At 40.6% G+C, this 18,245-nt stretch overlaps 1 long non-coding RNA gene across 2 annotated transcripts in view; it reads right to left on the bottom strand.

Moving 5' to 3' along the window:
• Positions 1 to 8,303: 8,303 nt before the first annotated feature.
• Positions 8,304 to 18,245, bottom strand: part of LOC114229312 (uncharacterized) — a 54,717-nt gene continuing 44,775 nt past the window's right edge. For both annotated transcript variants that reach the window (XR_008556604.1, XR_008556614.1), the window contains one exon: positions 8,304 to 8,547. This is a non-coding gene — a long non-coding RNA (uncharacterized LOC114229312). The remainder of the gene's footprint in view (positions 8,548 to 18,245) is intronic.

Raw genomic sequence — 18,245 nt, 5'->3', positions numbered from 1 at the left:
AACTCTTGGCTCCTGATAGGGATCACTGACCAGGGCAGGAGGCGTGGGTTAGCGCCCGCAGCCACCTGCCCAGGTCCCCGATAGGGACTTGGAGTCTAGCATAACAAAAATAATATTCAGCAAAAGCAGGAGACAAGGTTTCATAAGTTCTCCCCCAGGTCACCACTGTTCTCTTATACATTTTAATTATCCCAAACTTTGCCTGATGGGATTTGATGTGAATTATGCCTGATAGAGATTACATGGCATGAATGGTAGGCTCATTCTTTTTGCAGAGGAAGAGATTGTTCTGATTCCAAGAATTGATTTATCCCCATCTGACACAGGCCACCCATTTAAATTAATTCGAATATAGTTTCCCGTTATGCCAGCATTTGTGATGACTATTAATAAGTCAGAAGGACAAACTCTAGACAGAGTAGGAATATTCCTACCTGAATCCGTTTTTGGACATGGTCAGTTAATGTTGCTTTCTCTCTCTCTCTCTCTTTTTTTTTTTTTAAGTATTTTTAAAAAATATTTTATTGATTTTTTTACAGAGAAGAAGGGAGAGGGACAGAGAGTTAGAAACATCGATGAGAGAGAAACATCGATCAGCTGCCTCCTGCACACCTCCTACAGGGGATGTGTCTGCAACCAAGGTCCATGCCCTTGACTGGAATCGAACCTGGGACCTTTCAGTCCACAGGGTGACGCTCTATCCCCTGAGCCAAACCAGTTATGGCTGTTGCTTTCTCTTGAGTTCAAAGAGCATGTTACGTTAAAGTTAAAGTTGTAAATACTTTATCTTAAGGGAAATTAGTCAAGCACTTTGAAAGTGTTTTTACTCTTAATGTGGTATACAGGGAGATATTAGAATAAGTTTAATCACTTTATCAGTCATTATTTGCATCAATGTTGTTTTTATATTACGAGTTTGTTATTGTTGTTATATCATTTTGTTATTGTTTAGTTATTAATAAAATTATATATTATTTTCCTATACATTGTACTCATTATCTTTAATCTCTCACACTTTTATTATAGAGAAAGGGAAAATAGCAATATTAAAATATTTCATCTAATTAATTCCCTTTCAATGTGCACGAATTTCATGCACCGGGCTACTAGTCTATATATATAAAAGGCTAATATGCTAAGTGTCCCTCGTACCATCTGACCAGTTGGTATGACATGCACTGACCACCAGAGGCCAGACACTCAATGCAGGAGCTGTCATGATGCACACTGGCCAGCACCACAGACCTGGCGCTGACAAACCAACACTTGGCTTCCCCCAAGTGGGAATTAGGCCCCACCACCACCCCAGAGCGACATCCCACCAAATTGCAGCCAATGCTGCCAAGACCCCATGACACAAAATGCGGCCCACAGCCTAGCCCAGCTGTGGGCTCCGAGTAATGATGTCACGTAACAACGTCCGGCTTCCTCTCCCTAATGACTAACCTCCTTGCAGTTTCATCAGCCCAGGAACACAGGTGGAAACATTTTACACTGGAACCAAATGTCTGTAAAGCATTTTCTTGTGCCCCATCTCATTTGATCCTCACAGAAGTCCTGGAGTAGGTAGATAAGAGACTCGGTGGAATCCTATTTTCTTTTCATTAGCCAGAAAATGGAGATTTAGAAATCTTAGAAACTTGACCCGACTGAAAAGAAATAAGAAATGGTGGACCTTGAAAATGACTTCAGGTTTTCTCACTGCACACAATATAGTCAAACACTGCTGCAATTAAATATTTTACCCTTTGTTCTCCCTGTGTGATCTACAATAATAATCTGTTTCATGTTGGTATTTACTGCTGTGTTGCTGACAATTACCTGAAAGAGAAGTTGGGGTGCTTCACTGGGTTGGAAAACGTTTAGCTAAATCAGAAAGCAGGTCTAATTAAGCAAGTTTATTCTGTATCTATAAAAGGTTAAGTTGACTCACGCATGCGTGATACATATAAAGCTCTTGCTGATGCGAATTGCACGCATATGTTTTGATCTGTCATTGTCAATCGTGAATTTGGTTGACACTTCTATTATAGAGAAAGGGCAAATAGTGATATGAAAATATTTCTTCTAATTAATTTCCCTTCAATGTGCATGAATTTGTGTACCAGGCCACTAGTATAAAATAATCTCGAATGTCAGCTTTAATTGAAAAGTGAAAAATAAAAAAATAAAAAATAAAACTCACACAAACTACAAAATAAAAACTACAAAGCATTGCTTAGAGAAACTGGAGGAGATGCATGAAACATCCATGTTCATGGATTGGAAGATGCAATATTATTGCATAAACAACTCTCACCAATCTGTTTTACAAAGTCAATGCAATCTTTATCAAAATCCCAGCAGGATTTTTCTTTTTAATAGAAAACTAGTAGCCCGTTTGCACGAAGATTCGTGCAATAGACCTTCATTCACCTGGCTGCCTGCACCAGTTTTCTGCCGGCACCGGGGACCCAGGCCTTGGCTGTGGCCACCGCCTTCTGCCTTCTTTCAGGGTCCGGGCTTGGCCCCGGGCAGTGGCCTTGGGCTCGGCTGCACCCAGCGTCCCTGCTACCAATCGCAGGAGCCGACCCCCAGTGGTTTCCTGCGATCGGCGCAGGCTCCCCGCTGGTGCCCAAGGCCGGGAAAGCCTTGGGCGGCTTTCCCGGTCCTTGGGCTCCGCCACACCCCAACGTCCCTGCAATGGTTTCCTGGTGGGCGTGGTTGATGGGCGTGGTCTGGTTGGTGGGCGTGGCTTGGGCGTAGCGAAGGTGCGGTCAATTTGCATATTTGTCTATTATAAGGTAAGATGGCAAGCTGATCCTAAATTTAAGGGATGCAGAATAACCTAAACAATTTTTAAAAACAAAACATTAGGTGTTTCATTACCATATTTTAAAACTTGCTTTAATGTTACAGCAATAAAGACAGTATAGCATTGCCCTAGCCAGTGTGGCTCAGGGGATAGAGTGTTGGCCCGTGTACCTGAGGGTTGCAGGTTTCATTCCCAGTCAAAGGCATGTACCTGGATTCCAGGTTCAACTACCAGGTCCAGTCAGGGTGCATGTGGGAGGCAACCAATCGATGTGTTTCTCTCCCATCGATCTCTCTCTCACCTCTCTTTCTCTCTCCCCCTCCATCCTCCCTTCTACTGTCTTAAAATCAATGGAAAAAATATCCTCTGGTGAGGATTAACAAAAAAATGTATAGTGTTGATGAAAGATTACATACATAAAATAACTGATATACTGGACTTGATCAAAATTTAAAAATGTAATGCTAGATAGACACTATAGAAAATGAAAAGAAAGTCACATTGTGGTATAAACAATATTTGTAAACCATATATATATATATACACATATATATATATATATATAGATAGAGATAGAGAGAGAGAGAGAGAGAGAGAGAGAGAAATCCTTACAATGCAATAAGAAAAAAATTAGAAATAGAGAAAGGATGAAAATAATATTCCACCAAATACATATGACTGAGCAATAAGCAAATAAAAAGATGCTTAGCCCTGACCAGTTTGGCTCAGTGGATACAGCGTCGGCCTGCGGACTGAAGGGTCCCAGGTTCGATTCTGGTCAAGGGCATGTACCTTGGTTGCAGGCACATCCCCAGCACCAGGGGTGTGCAGGAGGCAGCTGATTGATGTTTCTCTCTCATTGATGTTTCTGACTCTCTGTCCCTCTCCCTTTCTCTCTGTAAAAAAATCAATAAAAAAAATATATTTTTAAAAGATGCTTAACCTCACTAGTTGGGCAATTTCTTTAAAAGCTAAATAAACATCACAGAAATGCAAATTAAAGCCACAATGAGGTATCACTTAACACCTGTCAGAATGGCTATCATCAACAAATCAACAAATGACAAGTGCTAGTGAGAATGTGGACAAAAGGGAACACTAGTTCACTGCTGGTGGGAATGCTGATTAGTGCAGCCATTTTGGAAAACAGTATGGAGTTTCCCCAAAAAACTAAAAATGGAACTTTAATTTGAGCCAACAATCCCACTTCTGAGACTATATCCCAAAACCCCACAAAAAAAAAAATCAGAAATAATGTATGCACCCCTATGTACATAGTAGCATTATTTACAATAGCTAAGAAATGGAAACAGACCAAGTGCCCATCAGTAGATGAATGGATAAAAAGCTGTGGGATATTTACACTATGCAATACTCTGCAGCTGTAAAAAGGAGGGATCTCTTACCCTCTGGGACAGCATGGATGGACCTGGAAAATATTATGCTAATAAGCCAAAATGAGAAAGACAATTATCACATTATCTCACTTATTTGTGGAATCCAATGAACAAAATGAATCAACCAACAAAATAAAACCCAAAACATGGAGGAATGGAACAGACTGACATACCTCGATGTGGGGCTGGGGGGACAAGAAGCGATAAACCAAAGAACTGATATACTTACATGCATAGCTGATGGACAGGGACAATAGGGTAGTGAAAACCTGGGGTGAGGAGGTGGCTGGGGGAAAGGGACTGGGAGGAAGGGGATAAAGAGGAGGAAAATGGGAAATATCTGTAATACTATCAACAATAAAAATATAAAAATATGCAACAGAAAAAAAATAAAAGCTAAATAAATACCTTATAACCCAGTTATTTTAGTTCAAATAATGTATATAAGAGAAATAAAAACATACAAGGACATTTATATCAATCTTCATAGCAGCATCTATACTAATAAACGCCTAGGAGGTCCTAGCACCCGCGTGTCATCACAAGATGGCCACCCCCACGATATCACAAGATGGCCGCCGCCATGTTGTCACAAGATGGCTGGCAGGGGAGGGCAGTTGGGGGCCATCAGGCCAGCAGAGGAGGGCAGTTGGGGGAAATCAGGCCAGCAGGGGAGCAGTTAGGTGTCGATCAGGTTGGCAGGGAAGCAGTTAGGAGGCAATCAGGCTGGCAGGCAGAAGAGGTTAGGGGCAAGGGGCAGGCAGGCAGGCAGGCAGGCAGGCAAGTGGTTAGGAGCCAGCAGTTCCGGATTGTGAGAGGGATGTCCGAGGGGTCCCAGATTGGAGAGGGTGCAGGCTGGGCTGAGGGACACACCCTCCCCCCAGTGCACGAATTTTGTGCACCGGGCCTTTAGTTTATTAATAACAGTCAAGTGGAGGAAAAGGGCAAGAATTCAACTTTCTGTTGAATGCTGAAGAGAAAAACAAAATGTGGTATATCTATAAAACTGAATAATATTCAGCTCTAAAAAGGGAACAAAATACTTATATATGCTACCACAAGAATAAACCTCAAAAAGATTTTAGTAAGTGAAGGAGGCCAAACTCAATATAATAAATATTGCATGTTTCATTTATATGAAACAGTCCAAAAAGGCTAACCTTTAGACAGAGATCAGTGGTATCCTGGTACTGGGAATGGGAACATGACTAACTATAAACAGCCTTGAGGAAACTTTTATAAATAATAAAATATACTAAAACGTGACTGTGGTGATGGCTGCACACTATAAAAAATTTACTAAAAAACAAATGAACTATGCACATACAATGGATAATTTTGTATGGTACATTATATCTCACTAGCACTTAAAAAGAGATAAATTGAAATTTTAAGTATAAATGACATCTACAATTTAAAAGTTCACTTGAGATCTTAATCACAAAATGGAGACAGGACAAAAGAGCCAATCTGAACAATAGAATTACAATAACAACAAAAAGTTGAAACAAAACAAACAGAGTCTCAGGACCAATAACAAAATATCTAGCATACAGAATGCCAAAATGAGAAGAAAAAAAAAGCGCAGAAAAGAAATGTTTTTTTAGAAATATCAACCAAAACCTTCCCAAATTTGATAAAAGACAAATTCACACATTTAACCACCTCAGCAAACCCAAACAAGAAACACACTACCAGAGTCAAAATGGTGAAAACCACATAGAAACATAAATAGACTGCTGAACTTCAGAGGGAAGGCAGGGGAGGGTGAATGGGAAGAGATCAACCAATGAACTTCTATACATATATGCATAACCCCTGGACAGACAATGAGGTGGTGAGGGCCTGGTGGGGGTGTGGGTACAGGAACGGGCTGGAAGAGGTTAATGGGGGGGAAAAGGAGGACCTATGTAATACTTTCAACAACAAAGAGTTAAAAAATAAAAGAAAATATGAATGTAAAAAAATGCTAAAAACCAAAAATATCAAAAAAAGTTTGAAAACAGCTACAAAATATTAAACATTTTATATATGAGGGAACAATAATTCAAACAACTGCATATTTCTCATCAGAAACCATGGAGAACAAATATGGTAGAAAAACATGTTTTAAGTGCTTAAAGAAGAAAAGTCATCACCTAACACATCTTAATCCAGTGAAAATGTCCTTCAGGAATGAAGGTGACATGGACACATTCTTAGATGAAGAAAAATTAAGAGTTTATGTAAAGCAGAGTTGAGATGAAATGATAGAGTTCTTCAGTCTAAATGTAAATGAAAGGTAGTATTTATTATCCAGGGAAAGCAAGTATTTTTAGGAATAAAGAAAGAACAGAACTGGTAAATGACTGAGTAAATATACAGGACTATTTTTCCCCTCTATCATTTCTTTAAAATATGAATGACTCCTGAAAGCAGAAATCTTAAAAGTCTGGTGAGCTTTCAAAATATATAAATGTAAAACACATGACAATTATTTTTCAAAATCAATGAGGAATGTAAACAGATCTATATGAATGTAAAGGCTTCTGTTTTACCTGAAGTAAAGCTATATAAACTAAGTGGTTGCAAGGTATGTATATTGTAATCCCTAAAGCAACAACACAAATTTGAAAAAGAACATTAAAATGGAGTATTGCCCTAGCCAGTTTGGCTCAGTGGGTAGAGCGTTGGCCTGCAGACTGAAGGGTCCCAGGTTCGATTCTGGTCAAGGGCACACGATTGAGTTGTGGGCTCCATCCCCAGTGGTGGGCATACAGGAGGCAGCCAATCAATGATTCTCTCTCATCACTGATGTTTCTCTCTCTCTCTCCCTTCCTCTCTAAAATCAATTATATATATATATATGGAATATTAAAATATGTTCAAATAATACAAAAGAGAAAAATGGGATACAGAAATAAGAAAAAAGAAACAATATTAACAAAGGTGGCCCAGCCAGCGTGGCTCAGTGGTTGAGCGTCAACCTATGAACCCGGAGGTCACGGTTTGATTCCCAGGGCACATGGCTAGGTAGCAGGCTAAATGCCCAATGGGGGGGGGGGGCAGGCTGGGGGCGGCCAATGAACAGGTCTCTCTCATCACTGATATTTCTATCTCACTCTCCCTTCTTCTCTGAAGTCAATAAAAGTATTTTTTTTAAAATAAAAAATAACAAATATGATAAAGCTCACACATGTAGAAAACTAGAAGCAGCATCACTACCATCCCTTAAGAGAAGAAAAAGTCTTGACAACTACAAACTAAGAGTTTTCTTGACTTTAGAATGAAGTCAAGAGCAAAGATTATAATCTGAGCATTTGTTTACTGGAATGAATGCCACAGAAAGTCATATAAAAACAGGTAGAAAGGTTAAATTAAAATTTATAATAAACTGCTGAAGGCCAAGTGTGGGCAACCATGAGAATGAGAAACCCCTCTGGGTTTCAGAAATGGAGGTCAGGTTGCACTCACTCAAGGCAGCCTTTACCAACAGGAAAGATCACAGAAAAAGATTCTCTCGGTGTTCTCTGGGGAAGGAGAATAGCAACTATGGTTGAAATTCTGCCTAGATGCATCTCTCCTATCTCTCTTCCCCAAAATAAAAAATAATCTCAATATAAAAGCATTGAGTAGAGGAATAAAGGACAGAACAAAATTAATACCAGGCCTGCCACCCTTAAGAATAAAAGCCTAAGAGCACAATGTGGGGATAACCATTGGTGGAAAGCAACTATATCTGGGCAAGGGGAGAAAAAACAACGAAACTCTGTTCCTGGAGGAGGAACAGAAATACAGGCTGAAAATAGCATTACATCTGAAGATGCAAGACTTGGGAAGGCCATACACCAAGATGCAGACATGCAGTGCCTGCTTAACACTGAGTCTTAAATGAAACAGTAGAGAATAGCCCCCACCCCTACACTCCACCAAGCACATGCTAACAAAACATCAAGAAAATCATAATAATACGTATACAGGAGAAAGCTGAAGGAGACAGACCCTCACTGGGTAGCAGTGCAAAGTGGGAAACCCAAAGCTAATCAAGGACACAAAAACAAAGGTTCAAAATATCTGGTGCACTAAGGGAAACCACAAAAACAAGCGTCAAGAACAGCCCTGATTAGTTTGACACAAAAATCTTTATTAATAGCCTAGAACCAGTAGTCGGCAAACTCATTAGTCAACAGAGCCAAATATCAACAGTACAATGATTGAAATTTCTTTTGAGAGCCCAATTTTTTAAAACTTAAACTTCTTCTAACGCCTCTTCTTCAAAATAGACTCGCCCAGGCCATGGTATTTTGTGGAAGAGCCATACTCAAGGTGCCAAAGAGCCGCATGTGGCTCGCAAGCAGCAGTATACTGACCATGGGCCTAGACAAAGGAAAGATGTGCTTTTATAAAAAATGTCCACTTCAGTAAATACTATCTTAGATATAGCATGTCTGACTTTTACCAAAAACTTATAATACATACAAAAACAAAGGGACAAAAAACATTTGAAAAGCATGTAATCGTCAAAACCAGACTGAGATATGAGATATGGAGACTAACAGAGAATTTAAAATAACTAAGATATGTTTAACATGTAGACAATAGGCAAGATCACATCTGTAGTATCAAAAGAGAAATGGAAAGTCTAAGAAAGAATCAAATGAAAATGGTAAAAATCGAAAACACATTAACAAAAATGAAGACATAAATAGATTCAATACAAATAAGGAATCAGGCCCTAGCCAGTTTGGGTCCCAGTTTTGATTCCGGTTAAGGGTATATGCCCGGATTGTGGGCTCGATCCCAAGTGGGGGACTTGCAGGAGGCAGCTGATCCATGATTCTCTCTCATTATGGATGTTTCTATCTCTCTCTCCCTCTTCCTTCCTCTCTGAAATCAATAAAAATATATTTTAAACAACAACAACAACAAAAAAAACAAATACAGAATCAGGGAACTCGAACATAGGTCAACCTAAACAACCCAGTCTAAGATACAGACAGAAACTAGAAAAGATAAAAATAAAACAAAACCATCATTCAAGACAGAACTATGAAGACAATAAAAACCTCAGTGATCAGTGGTTGCCAAAGATTGGGGGTGGGGGGTGGGGTTTGGGGCTTAGGGGGGTAGAGAAATGAGAACTTTTAGAGCAGAGACTCTATATGATATTTTAATGATGGATACATGTCATTATACATTTGTCCAAACCCAGATGTAAATTATGGAATTTAGATGTTGAGATGTCAATGTAAGTTCATCAGTAACAAATACCACTTGGGTGGGAAATATTGATAATGGGGAAGGTAATATATATATATGTGGAGGCAGGGGTATATGGGGAATCTCTGTACCTTCATCTCAATTTTACTATGAATCTAAAACTGCACAAAAACATAGTCTGTAAAAAAAAAAACCCAAAAACTGCCATATGCCTTTTAGAAACAAAATTTTCAACCAGCATTAATATTGTGCCATTGGTGCTGTTTCTAAAAATGCATGTTTTTCCCCATTTTCTTCTTTTTTTTTTTTTTAAATATATTTTACTGATTTTCCACAGAGAGGAAGGAAGAGGGATAGAGAGCTAGAAACATCGATGAGAGAGAAACATCGACCAGCTGCCTCCTGCACACCCCCCACCGGGGATGTGCCCGCAACCAATGTACATGCCCTTGACCGGAATCGAACCTGGGACCTTTCAGTCCGCAGACCGACACTCTATCCACTGAGCCAAACCGGTTTTGGCTGTTTTTCCCCATTTTCATTTAGATGTCATATGGTTTGTCTGTAATACATTTTAATTAAACCTATCTAATAAAGAGGGAATATGCAAGTTGAACATCATGCCATAACAAAATGGCTGCACCCACAGCAGAGGCAGGAATACCATAACACAAGATGGCTGCACCCACAGCAGAGGCCAAGTTCCCATAATGAGCCTTAACGAGCAATCAGCAGGGACCTGAGGCTGCTTGGCGCTGGGCCGGGGCAGGGGACCTGAGATTGCGCCCCCCATATGGTGGGGCTTGACAGGGCACCTCAGGCCATGCCCCCCGCCAGTGAGGCTTGATGGGGAACCTCAAGGTGTGCCCCCTGGCCTGGGCCAGGGTACCTGCAGACGCAACCCCCAGCCCAGGCTGGGGGACCTCAGACTGCGCCTCCTACCAGGCAGGGCTTGACAGGGGTGGGGCCGGCTGGGTCTGGATGTAGCCCAATGGGGGTGGGGCTGGCCAAGTCTGGGTCTCGTGTGATTTCAAGGCACATGTGGGTGAGCGGGGACTTGAGTCTCATTACCATGATGCACCCCAGACTCTGACAGGAGGAAGATTTTTATATACATTTTACTAATTTTCTTTCATCTCTGACACTTCTATTATAAAGGACAAATAGCAATATTAAAATATTTCCTCTAATTCCCTTTTAATGTGCATTATCCTATCTAATAGAGGGAATATGCTAATTGACCCTCACACATTCACAAAGATGGCAGCACCCGCAGCCAATAAGGAGGGAATATGCTAACTGACTGCCCTGCCCTCAAAGATGGTGGCACCCACAGCCACAAGATGGCAGTGCCCAGTCCCCTCAGCCCCACAAGGGAGGCAGGTGCATGGCAAGGCCAGACCCGCACACAAGGCGGGTCTGGCCACTCTGCATGCCTACCTCTGGAATCCCCCAGTCCTATTAGCCCCACGGCCACCCAGGGCCGGCCCGAGCTGCAGGCAAGCCTCGGATAGCAGCTGCCCAGCTGCCCAGGGCCGGCCCAAGGCACAGGCAAGCTTCGGATGGCAACTGCCCAGACTCCCAGGGCTACCCAAGGCTCAGGTAACCAGGGCTGGCAGAGGCTTGTGTGGCCGGCAGTGGCAGCAGCAGAGGTGTGATGGGGCGTCGCCTTTCGCTGTTCACCAAGTCACCTCACACCCCTGAGGGCTCCCAGACTATGAGAGGGGGCAGGCCAGGCTGAGGGACCACCCCCCCTCCAGTGCATGAATTTTCATGCACCGGGCCTCTAGTTTGTATAAGTAAGGTGTATGTTCAGACTTTTTTTATATGTGGTCCACCAATTGTTTTAGCACCTTTTGTAAAATAGATTACCCACATTGGTCTTTTGAATATGTGTTGAAAATAAGTAGATTTGTGTGGGTCTATTCCTGGACTCCTTACACTGTTCCACTGATCTCTGTATTTCTTTTACACAGACACACACACACACACACACACACACACACACACACACACATATTTTCTTATTGTTTAAAGTATTACATATAGTAGTACATATATCTCCTTTTTTTCCCCCATAGACCTTCCCATAGACTCCCCTACCCCAACGCATGCCCTCATCCCAACCCCCAGTGTCTTGTGTCCACTGATGTGCTTTTATGCATGCATACAAGTCCTTTGGTTGATCTCTTCCCCCTCCCCCTCTCCAACACTCTCCAGGCTTCCCGCTGTAATTTAACAGTCTGTGTGGTGCTTTACTGCCTCTGTATCTATCTTTTTGTTCATCAGGTTATAATGTTATTTATTTTCCATAAATGAGTGAGATCATGTGGTATTTTTCTTTCATTGCCTGACTTATTTCGCTTAACATAATGCTCTCCAGGTCCATCCATGCTGCTGCAAAAGGTAAGAATTCTTTCTTTTTTATAACAGCTTAGTATTCCATTGTGTAGATGTAGCATAGTTTTCTAATCAACTAATCCGGTGATGGGCATTTAGGCTGTTTCCAAATCTTAGCTATGGTGAATTGTGCTGCTATGAACATAGGGGTACATATATCCTTTCCGATTGGTGTTTCTAGTTTCTTGGGATATATTCCTAGAAGTTGGATTACTGGGTCAAATGGGAGTTGCATTTTCAGTTTTTTGAGGAAACTCCATACTGTTCTTCACAGTGGCTGCACCAGTCTGCATTCCCACCAGCAGTGCATGAGGGTTCCTTTTCTCCGCATCCTCACCAGCACTTGTAATTTGTTGATTTGTTGATGACTGCCCTTCTCACAGGTGTGAGATGGTACCGCATTGTTGTTTTGATTTGCATCTCTCGGATAATTAGTGACTTTGAGAATGTTTTCATATGTCTCTTGGCCGACCTTCTGTCTTTATTCGAAAAGATTCCATTTAGGTCCATTGCCCATTTTTTAATTGGATCATTTATCTTCCTTTTATTGAATTGTATAAGTTCCCTGTAGATGTAGGAGATTAAACCTTTATCAATGATAACACTTGCAAATATGTTCTCCCATACAGTGGGATTTCTTGTTGTTTTGTTGATGGTTTCTTTTGCTGAGCAAAGGCTTTTTATTTTGATGTAGTCCCATTTATTCATTTTCTCTTTAGTTTCCATTTCCCTAGGAGCGGTATCGGTGAAGAAATTGCTTCAGCATTATGTCTGAGATTTTGCTGCCTGTGGATTCCTCTAGTATTTTTATGGTTTCCTGTATTATGTTTAAGTCCTTTATCCATTTTGAGTTTATTTTTCTGTATGGTGTAAGTTGATGGTCAAGTTTCATTTTTTTGCATGTATCTGTCCAATATTCCCAATACCATTTATTGAAGAGACTGTCTTGACTCCATTGTATGTTCATGCCTCCTTTGTCAAATATTGATTGAGGATAGGGGTTTGGGTCAATATCTGGGTTCTCTATTCCATTCCATTGGTCTAGAATACGAGTAGCATGTGCCAGTACCAGACTGTTTTGAGAGCAGTGGCTTTATAATACAGCTAGAAATCTGGTATTGAGATCCCACCTACTTTGTTCTTCTTTCTCAGGATTGCTATGGCTATTCGGGGTCTTTTTTTATTCCAGATTAATTTTTGGAGAGTTCTTTCTAGGTCTGTGAAATATGCCATTGGTATTTTAGTGGGGAGTGCATTGAATCTATAGAATGCTTTGGTTAGTATGGACATTTTAACGATGTTAATTCTATCAATCCATGAACATGGTATGTTCTTCCATATGTTTACATCATCCTCTATCTCTTTTTTCAGTGTCCTATAGTTTTCTGCGTATAGGTCTTTTACCTCCTCAGTTAAGTTTATTCCTAGGTATCTTAATTTTTTTGGTGTGATGGTGAATGGGATTGCTTTTTTAGTCTCTCTGTAAGTTCACTATTGGTGTATAGAAATGCCATACATTTCTTGGCATTAATTTTGTATCCTGCTACATTGCCGAATCCATTTATTAAGTATAATAGTTTTTTTATGGAGTGTTTCGGGTTTTTATGTACAATATGATGTCATCTCCAAATAAGGACAGCTTTATTTCTTTTCCAATTTGGATGCCTTTTATTTCTTCTTCTTGTCAAATTGCAATGGCTAATACTTCCAGTACTATGTCGAACAGGAGTGGTGAGAGTGGGCATCCCTGTCTTGTTCCTGTTCTTAGGGGAAATGGTTTTAGATTTTGCACATTGAGTATGATATTGGATGTGGGTTTATCATATATGGCTTTTATGTTGAGGTATGACCCTTCTATTCTCACCTTGCTGAGAGTTTTTATAAAGAAAGGGTGTTGGATTTTGTCCAATACTTTTTCTGCATCAATTGATATGACTATGTGATTTTTATCTCTCAATTTGTTTATTCGATGTATCACGTTTATTGATTTGGGGATATTGTACCATCCTTGCATGCCTGGGATAAATCCTACTTGGTCATGGTGTATGATCTTTCTGATGTACTGCTGGAGCCGATTTGGTAGACTTTTGTTGAGGATTTTGGCATGTATCTTCATGAGGGATATTGGCCTGTAATTCTCTTTCATTGTGTTGTCTTTTTCTGGTTTTGGTATGAGGGTGATGTTGGTGTCATAGAAGGAGCATGGAAGTGTTCGTTCCTCTTGAATTTTTTGGAACAGTCTGAGGAGGATAGGTTTTAATTCTTCCTTGAATGTTTGGTAAAACACTCCTGTGAAGCCGTCTGGCCCCGGGCTTTTGTTTGCTGGAAGCTTTTTCTTGGGATATATTCTGCTTCAATTTCTTCCATAATTATTGGCCTATTGAGGTGTTTAGATTCTTCCTGATTGAGTTTTGGAAGGTTGTATTTTTCTAGGAATATGTCCATTTCCTACAAGTTGTCCAGTTTGTTGGAATAGTGTTGTTCATACTATTTTTTTAAACAATCCTTTGTATTTCGGCTGGGTCTGTTGTTATTTCTCCTCTTTTATTTCTGATTTTGTTTATTTGGTTCCTCTCTCTTTGCTTATTGGTGAACCTGCACAGAGGTTTATCAATCTTGTTTATCCTTTCAATGAACCAGCTCTTGGTTTTGTTGGTCTTTTATACTGTCTTTTTGTTCTCTAAGTCATTTATCTCCACTCTGATCTTTATTATTTCCTTCCTTCTGCTTACCCTGAGCTTTTCTTGTTGCTCTCTCTAACTATTTGAGTTGCAGGGTTAGGCAATTTATTACCATTGTTGTTTTTTGCAGTAGGCTTGTAGAGCTATGAACTTCCCTCTCAAGACTGCTTTAATTGTGTCCCATAGATTTTGGATTGTTGTGTTTTCATTGTCGTTTGTTGCCATGATGTTTTTTATTTCTTCTTTGATCTGTCTGGTAACCCAGTCATTGTTTAATAGCATGCTATTTAGTCTCCATGTGTTTGACTTTTTTGGATTGTTTTTATTTTAGTTGATTTCCAGTTTTATGGCACTGTGATCTGAGAAGATGCTTGATAATATTTCTATCTTCTTGAATTTGAAGAGACTTTGCCTGTGAACCAATATATGGTCTATCTTTGAAAATGATCCATGTGCACTTGAGAAGAATGTATATTCTGTGGCTTTGGGTTGTAATGTTCTGAAGATGTCAATTAATTCCATCTGGTCTAGTGAGTCATTTAGGATTGATGTTTCTTTGCTGCTTTTTGTTTAGATGATTTGTCCAATGGTGATAGTGGGGTATTAAAGGTTCCTACTATGATTGTATTGCTGTCAATCTCTCCCTTGATATCCTCCAGGAATTTTTTTATTTATTTGGGTGCTCCTGTATTGGGTGCGTATATGTTTACCAGAGTTATTTCTTCTTGTTGGATTTCTCCCTTTAGTATTATGAAGTGGCCTTCCTTATCTCTTGTTATGTGTTTCACTTTGAGATCTAATTTATCAGATATAAGTATTGCTACCTCTGCTTTTTTTTTCAATTCTATTCGCCTGAAAAATCTTTTTCCATTCCTTCACCCTCAGTCTGTGTGCGTCTTTTTTTCTGAGGTGGGGTTTCGTGTAGACACCAGATATATGGGTCATGTTTTCTTATCCACTCTGTTACCCTATGTCTTTTGATTGGGGCATTTAATCCATTTCCATTTAAAGTTATTATTGCTAGGTACTTGTTTGTTGCCATTTTTATTCTTTACCCCTGTGTTCCTTCTTCACTTCCTATTTCTGTTGTTGTTGTTTTTTACAGCAGACCCTTTAGCATTTCTTGCATTGCTGGTTTGGTGGTAATAAATTCCCTTAGTCCTTTTTTGTCTGTAAAGCTCCTGATTTCACCCTCAATTTTGAGTGACAGCCTTGCTGGGTACAGTATTCTTGGATTCAGACCCCTTCCTTTGCAGGACCGTGTACATTTCATTACATTCCCTTCTGGCCTGATGTGTTTCTTTTGAGAAATCAGTCTGTAGCCTGATGGAGGATCCTTTGTAGGTAACATTCTCTCTCTATCTCCTGGCGGCTTTTAATATTCTTACTTTGTCGTTGGTGTTTGCCAATTTAATTATAATGTGCCTTGGCATCGCTCTTTTGGGGTTCATTTTGGTTGAAACTCTGTGAGCTTCTTGGATTTGTGTGGGGTTTTTTTCCCTATATCAGGGAAGTTTTCTGTCATTATTTCTTCAAAAAGGTGTTCTATTCCTTGCTCAGTTTCCTCTCCTTCTGGATCACTTAGTATGCGGATGTTGTTTTGTTTCATTTTATCTCAAAGTTCCCTTAGGCTCTCCTCCTGCTTTTTAATTTTTTTTTTTTCTAGAAGCTGCTCTACTTGGGTATTTTTTCCTACCTTGTCTTCTAGCACACTGATGCGGTCCTCTGCTTCTTCTACTCTACTCTTTTTTTAAAAATATATTTATTGATTTTTTTACAGAGAGGAAGAGAGGGATAGAGAGTTAGAAACATCGCTGAGAGAGAAACATTGTTCAGCTGCCTCCTGCATACCCCCTACAGGGGATGTGCCCGCAACCAAGGTACATGCCCTTGACCGGAACCAAACCTGGGACCCTTGAGTCCGCAGGCCGATGCTCTATCCACTGAGCCAAACCGGTTTTGGCATTCTAGTCTACTCTTGATGCTTTCTGTTGAGTTCTTTACAGCAGCGATGCCATTTTTCATTTTTTCTTGGTTCTTCATTTCCTCTTGGTTCTTACACATATTGTCGAATTTGTCTTCCATTCTTTTCATCCACCTTATGACCATTTCTCTGAATTCTTTCTCTGACAGGTTGCTTGCCTCCATTTTGTTTGCTTCCTCTTCTGGTGATGCCTGCTTTTCTTTAATATGCGGGCTGTTTCTTTGTCTCCCCATGATCTCTCTTCTCCTGCTGTCTGGTTATGTAGTTTTCTCTCTCCTGTGTTGATTTAAAGGCACAAAATACAACACAACAAGGTAGAACGCTCAAGGCACTGAATACAAATGTATTCACGATATTAATAACCCCAAATAAAGGTGACCACCAGAGAAAGGAGAATTAGAGGATAGGAGAGAAAGAGGAATAGAAAAAAAGAAAAGAAAAAGGAGTGCAAAAATGAAATTGGGGCCCTAACTGGCTTGGCTCAGTGGATAGAGCATCATCCTGTGGACTCAAGGGTCCCAGGTTCGATTCCGGTCAAGGGCATGTACCTTGGTTGCGAGCACATCCCCTGTAGGGGGTGTGCAGAAGGCAGCTGTTTGATGTTTCTCTCTCATTGATGTTTCTACCTCTCTTTCTCTCTCCCTTCCTCTCTGTAAAAAAATCAATTATATATATATATTTTTTTAATGAAATTGGGAAAAGGAAAAGTAATAGAGAAAAGAGACAGAATAAGAAGAGTGGGAAAAACTATATATATGTGGGGAAAACTCTCATAGAACAGCCATTAATCCCAGCAAATGCGAGCAACAAGTACCTGGAGATGAATGTAAACTATAAACAACAACTAGTATCAAGTGAGACAAGCGAAGAAAGAAGCAAAAAAGAAACAAACACAAAGCAAAAAGAAAAAGCAAAACAGTCTCACAAACAAGCAGTAAAACTCAATATAATCAACAATCGAGCAAACAACAAAAGGACAAAGAGAAAAAAAGTTTTTGGTTAGTGAAGAAAGAGAAGAGAGAGGTGTGTATGGACTTGGAGCAGGGGATTGGAAATCCTACCTAATAAAAAGGTAATATGCAAATTGACCGTACCTTCAACACGCCCACCAGCCACGCCCACCAGCCAATCAGAGCAAGTATGCAAATTAACCCAACCAAGATGGCTACAGCCACAGAGAGCAAGGTTTCCCAGGTAACAGAGGAAGCCAAGCTTTCCGCCTGCCCTTGTCAGGCCTAAGCCTCCACTCAAGCAACAAAGTTTCAATTACAGAAGGTAAACAAATTCAAACAGAAATGGCGGCAGAATGGAGCTTGAGAGAGCAGGCCAGGGTTGCCGGCGGCAACAGGGGAAGCAAAGCTTTATGTACACCCTGTCCGGGCCCACCCGCTTAAGGCTACAAAGTTTCAATTATAGAAGGTGAATTAACTGCCACAGAAATGGCTGCCAGCCGTGGAGGGAGCAGCAGGCTTGGCTCCGCTCCAGGCTACAAAGTTTCAATTGTAGAAGGAAAATAAATTCCAGATACCAGGGCCACCGCTTGGGTTGCCAGGGCGTGTGGCGGGCCTGCAAACCACAACAGGCCCCTCGCTCAGGCCGCCCCACACCCCAAGGGAACTCCCATCTGATCCGGGACACCCTTCAGGGCAAACCAGCTGGCCCCCACCCCTGCACCAGGCCTCTATCCTATCTAATAAAAGAGTAATATGCAGATTGATCATCACTCCAACACACAAGATGGCTGCCCCCATGTGGTCAAAGATCCTGCCCCCATGTGGACACAAGATGGC

The sequence above is a fragment of the Eptesicus fuscus genome, chromosome 1 (assembly GCF_027574615.1).
Source record: "Eptesicus fuscus isolate TK198812 chromosome 1, DD_ASM_mEF_20220401, whole genome shotgun sequence".
Taxonomy (NCBI): Eukaryota; Metazoa; Chordata; class Mammalia; order Chiroptera; family Vespertilionidae; genus Eptesicus; species Eptesicus fuscus.
Note: the sequence above shows the minus strand (reverse complement) of the source record. Positions and strands in the feature narration are given on the sequence as shown.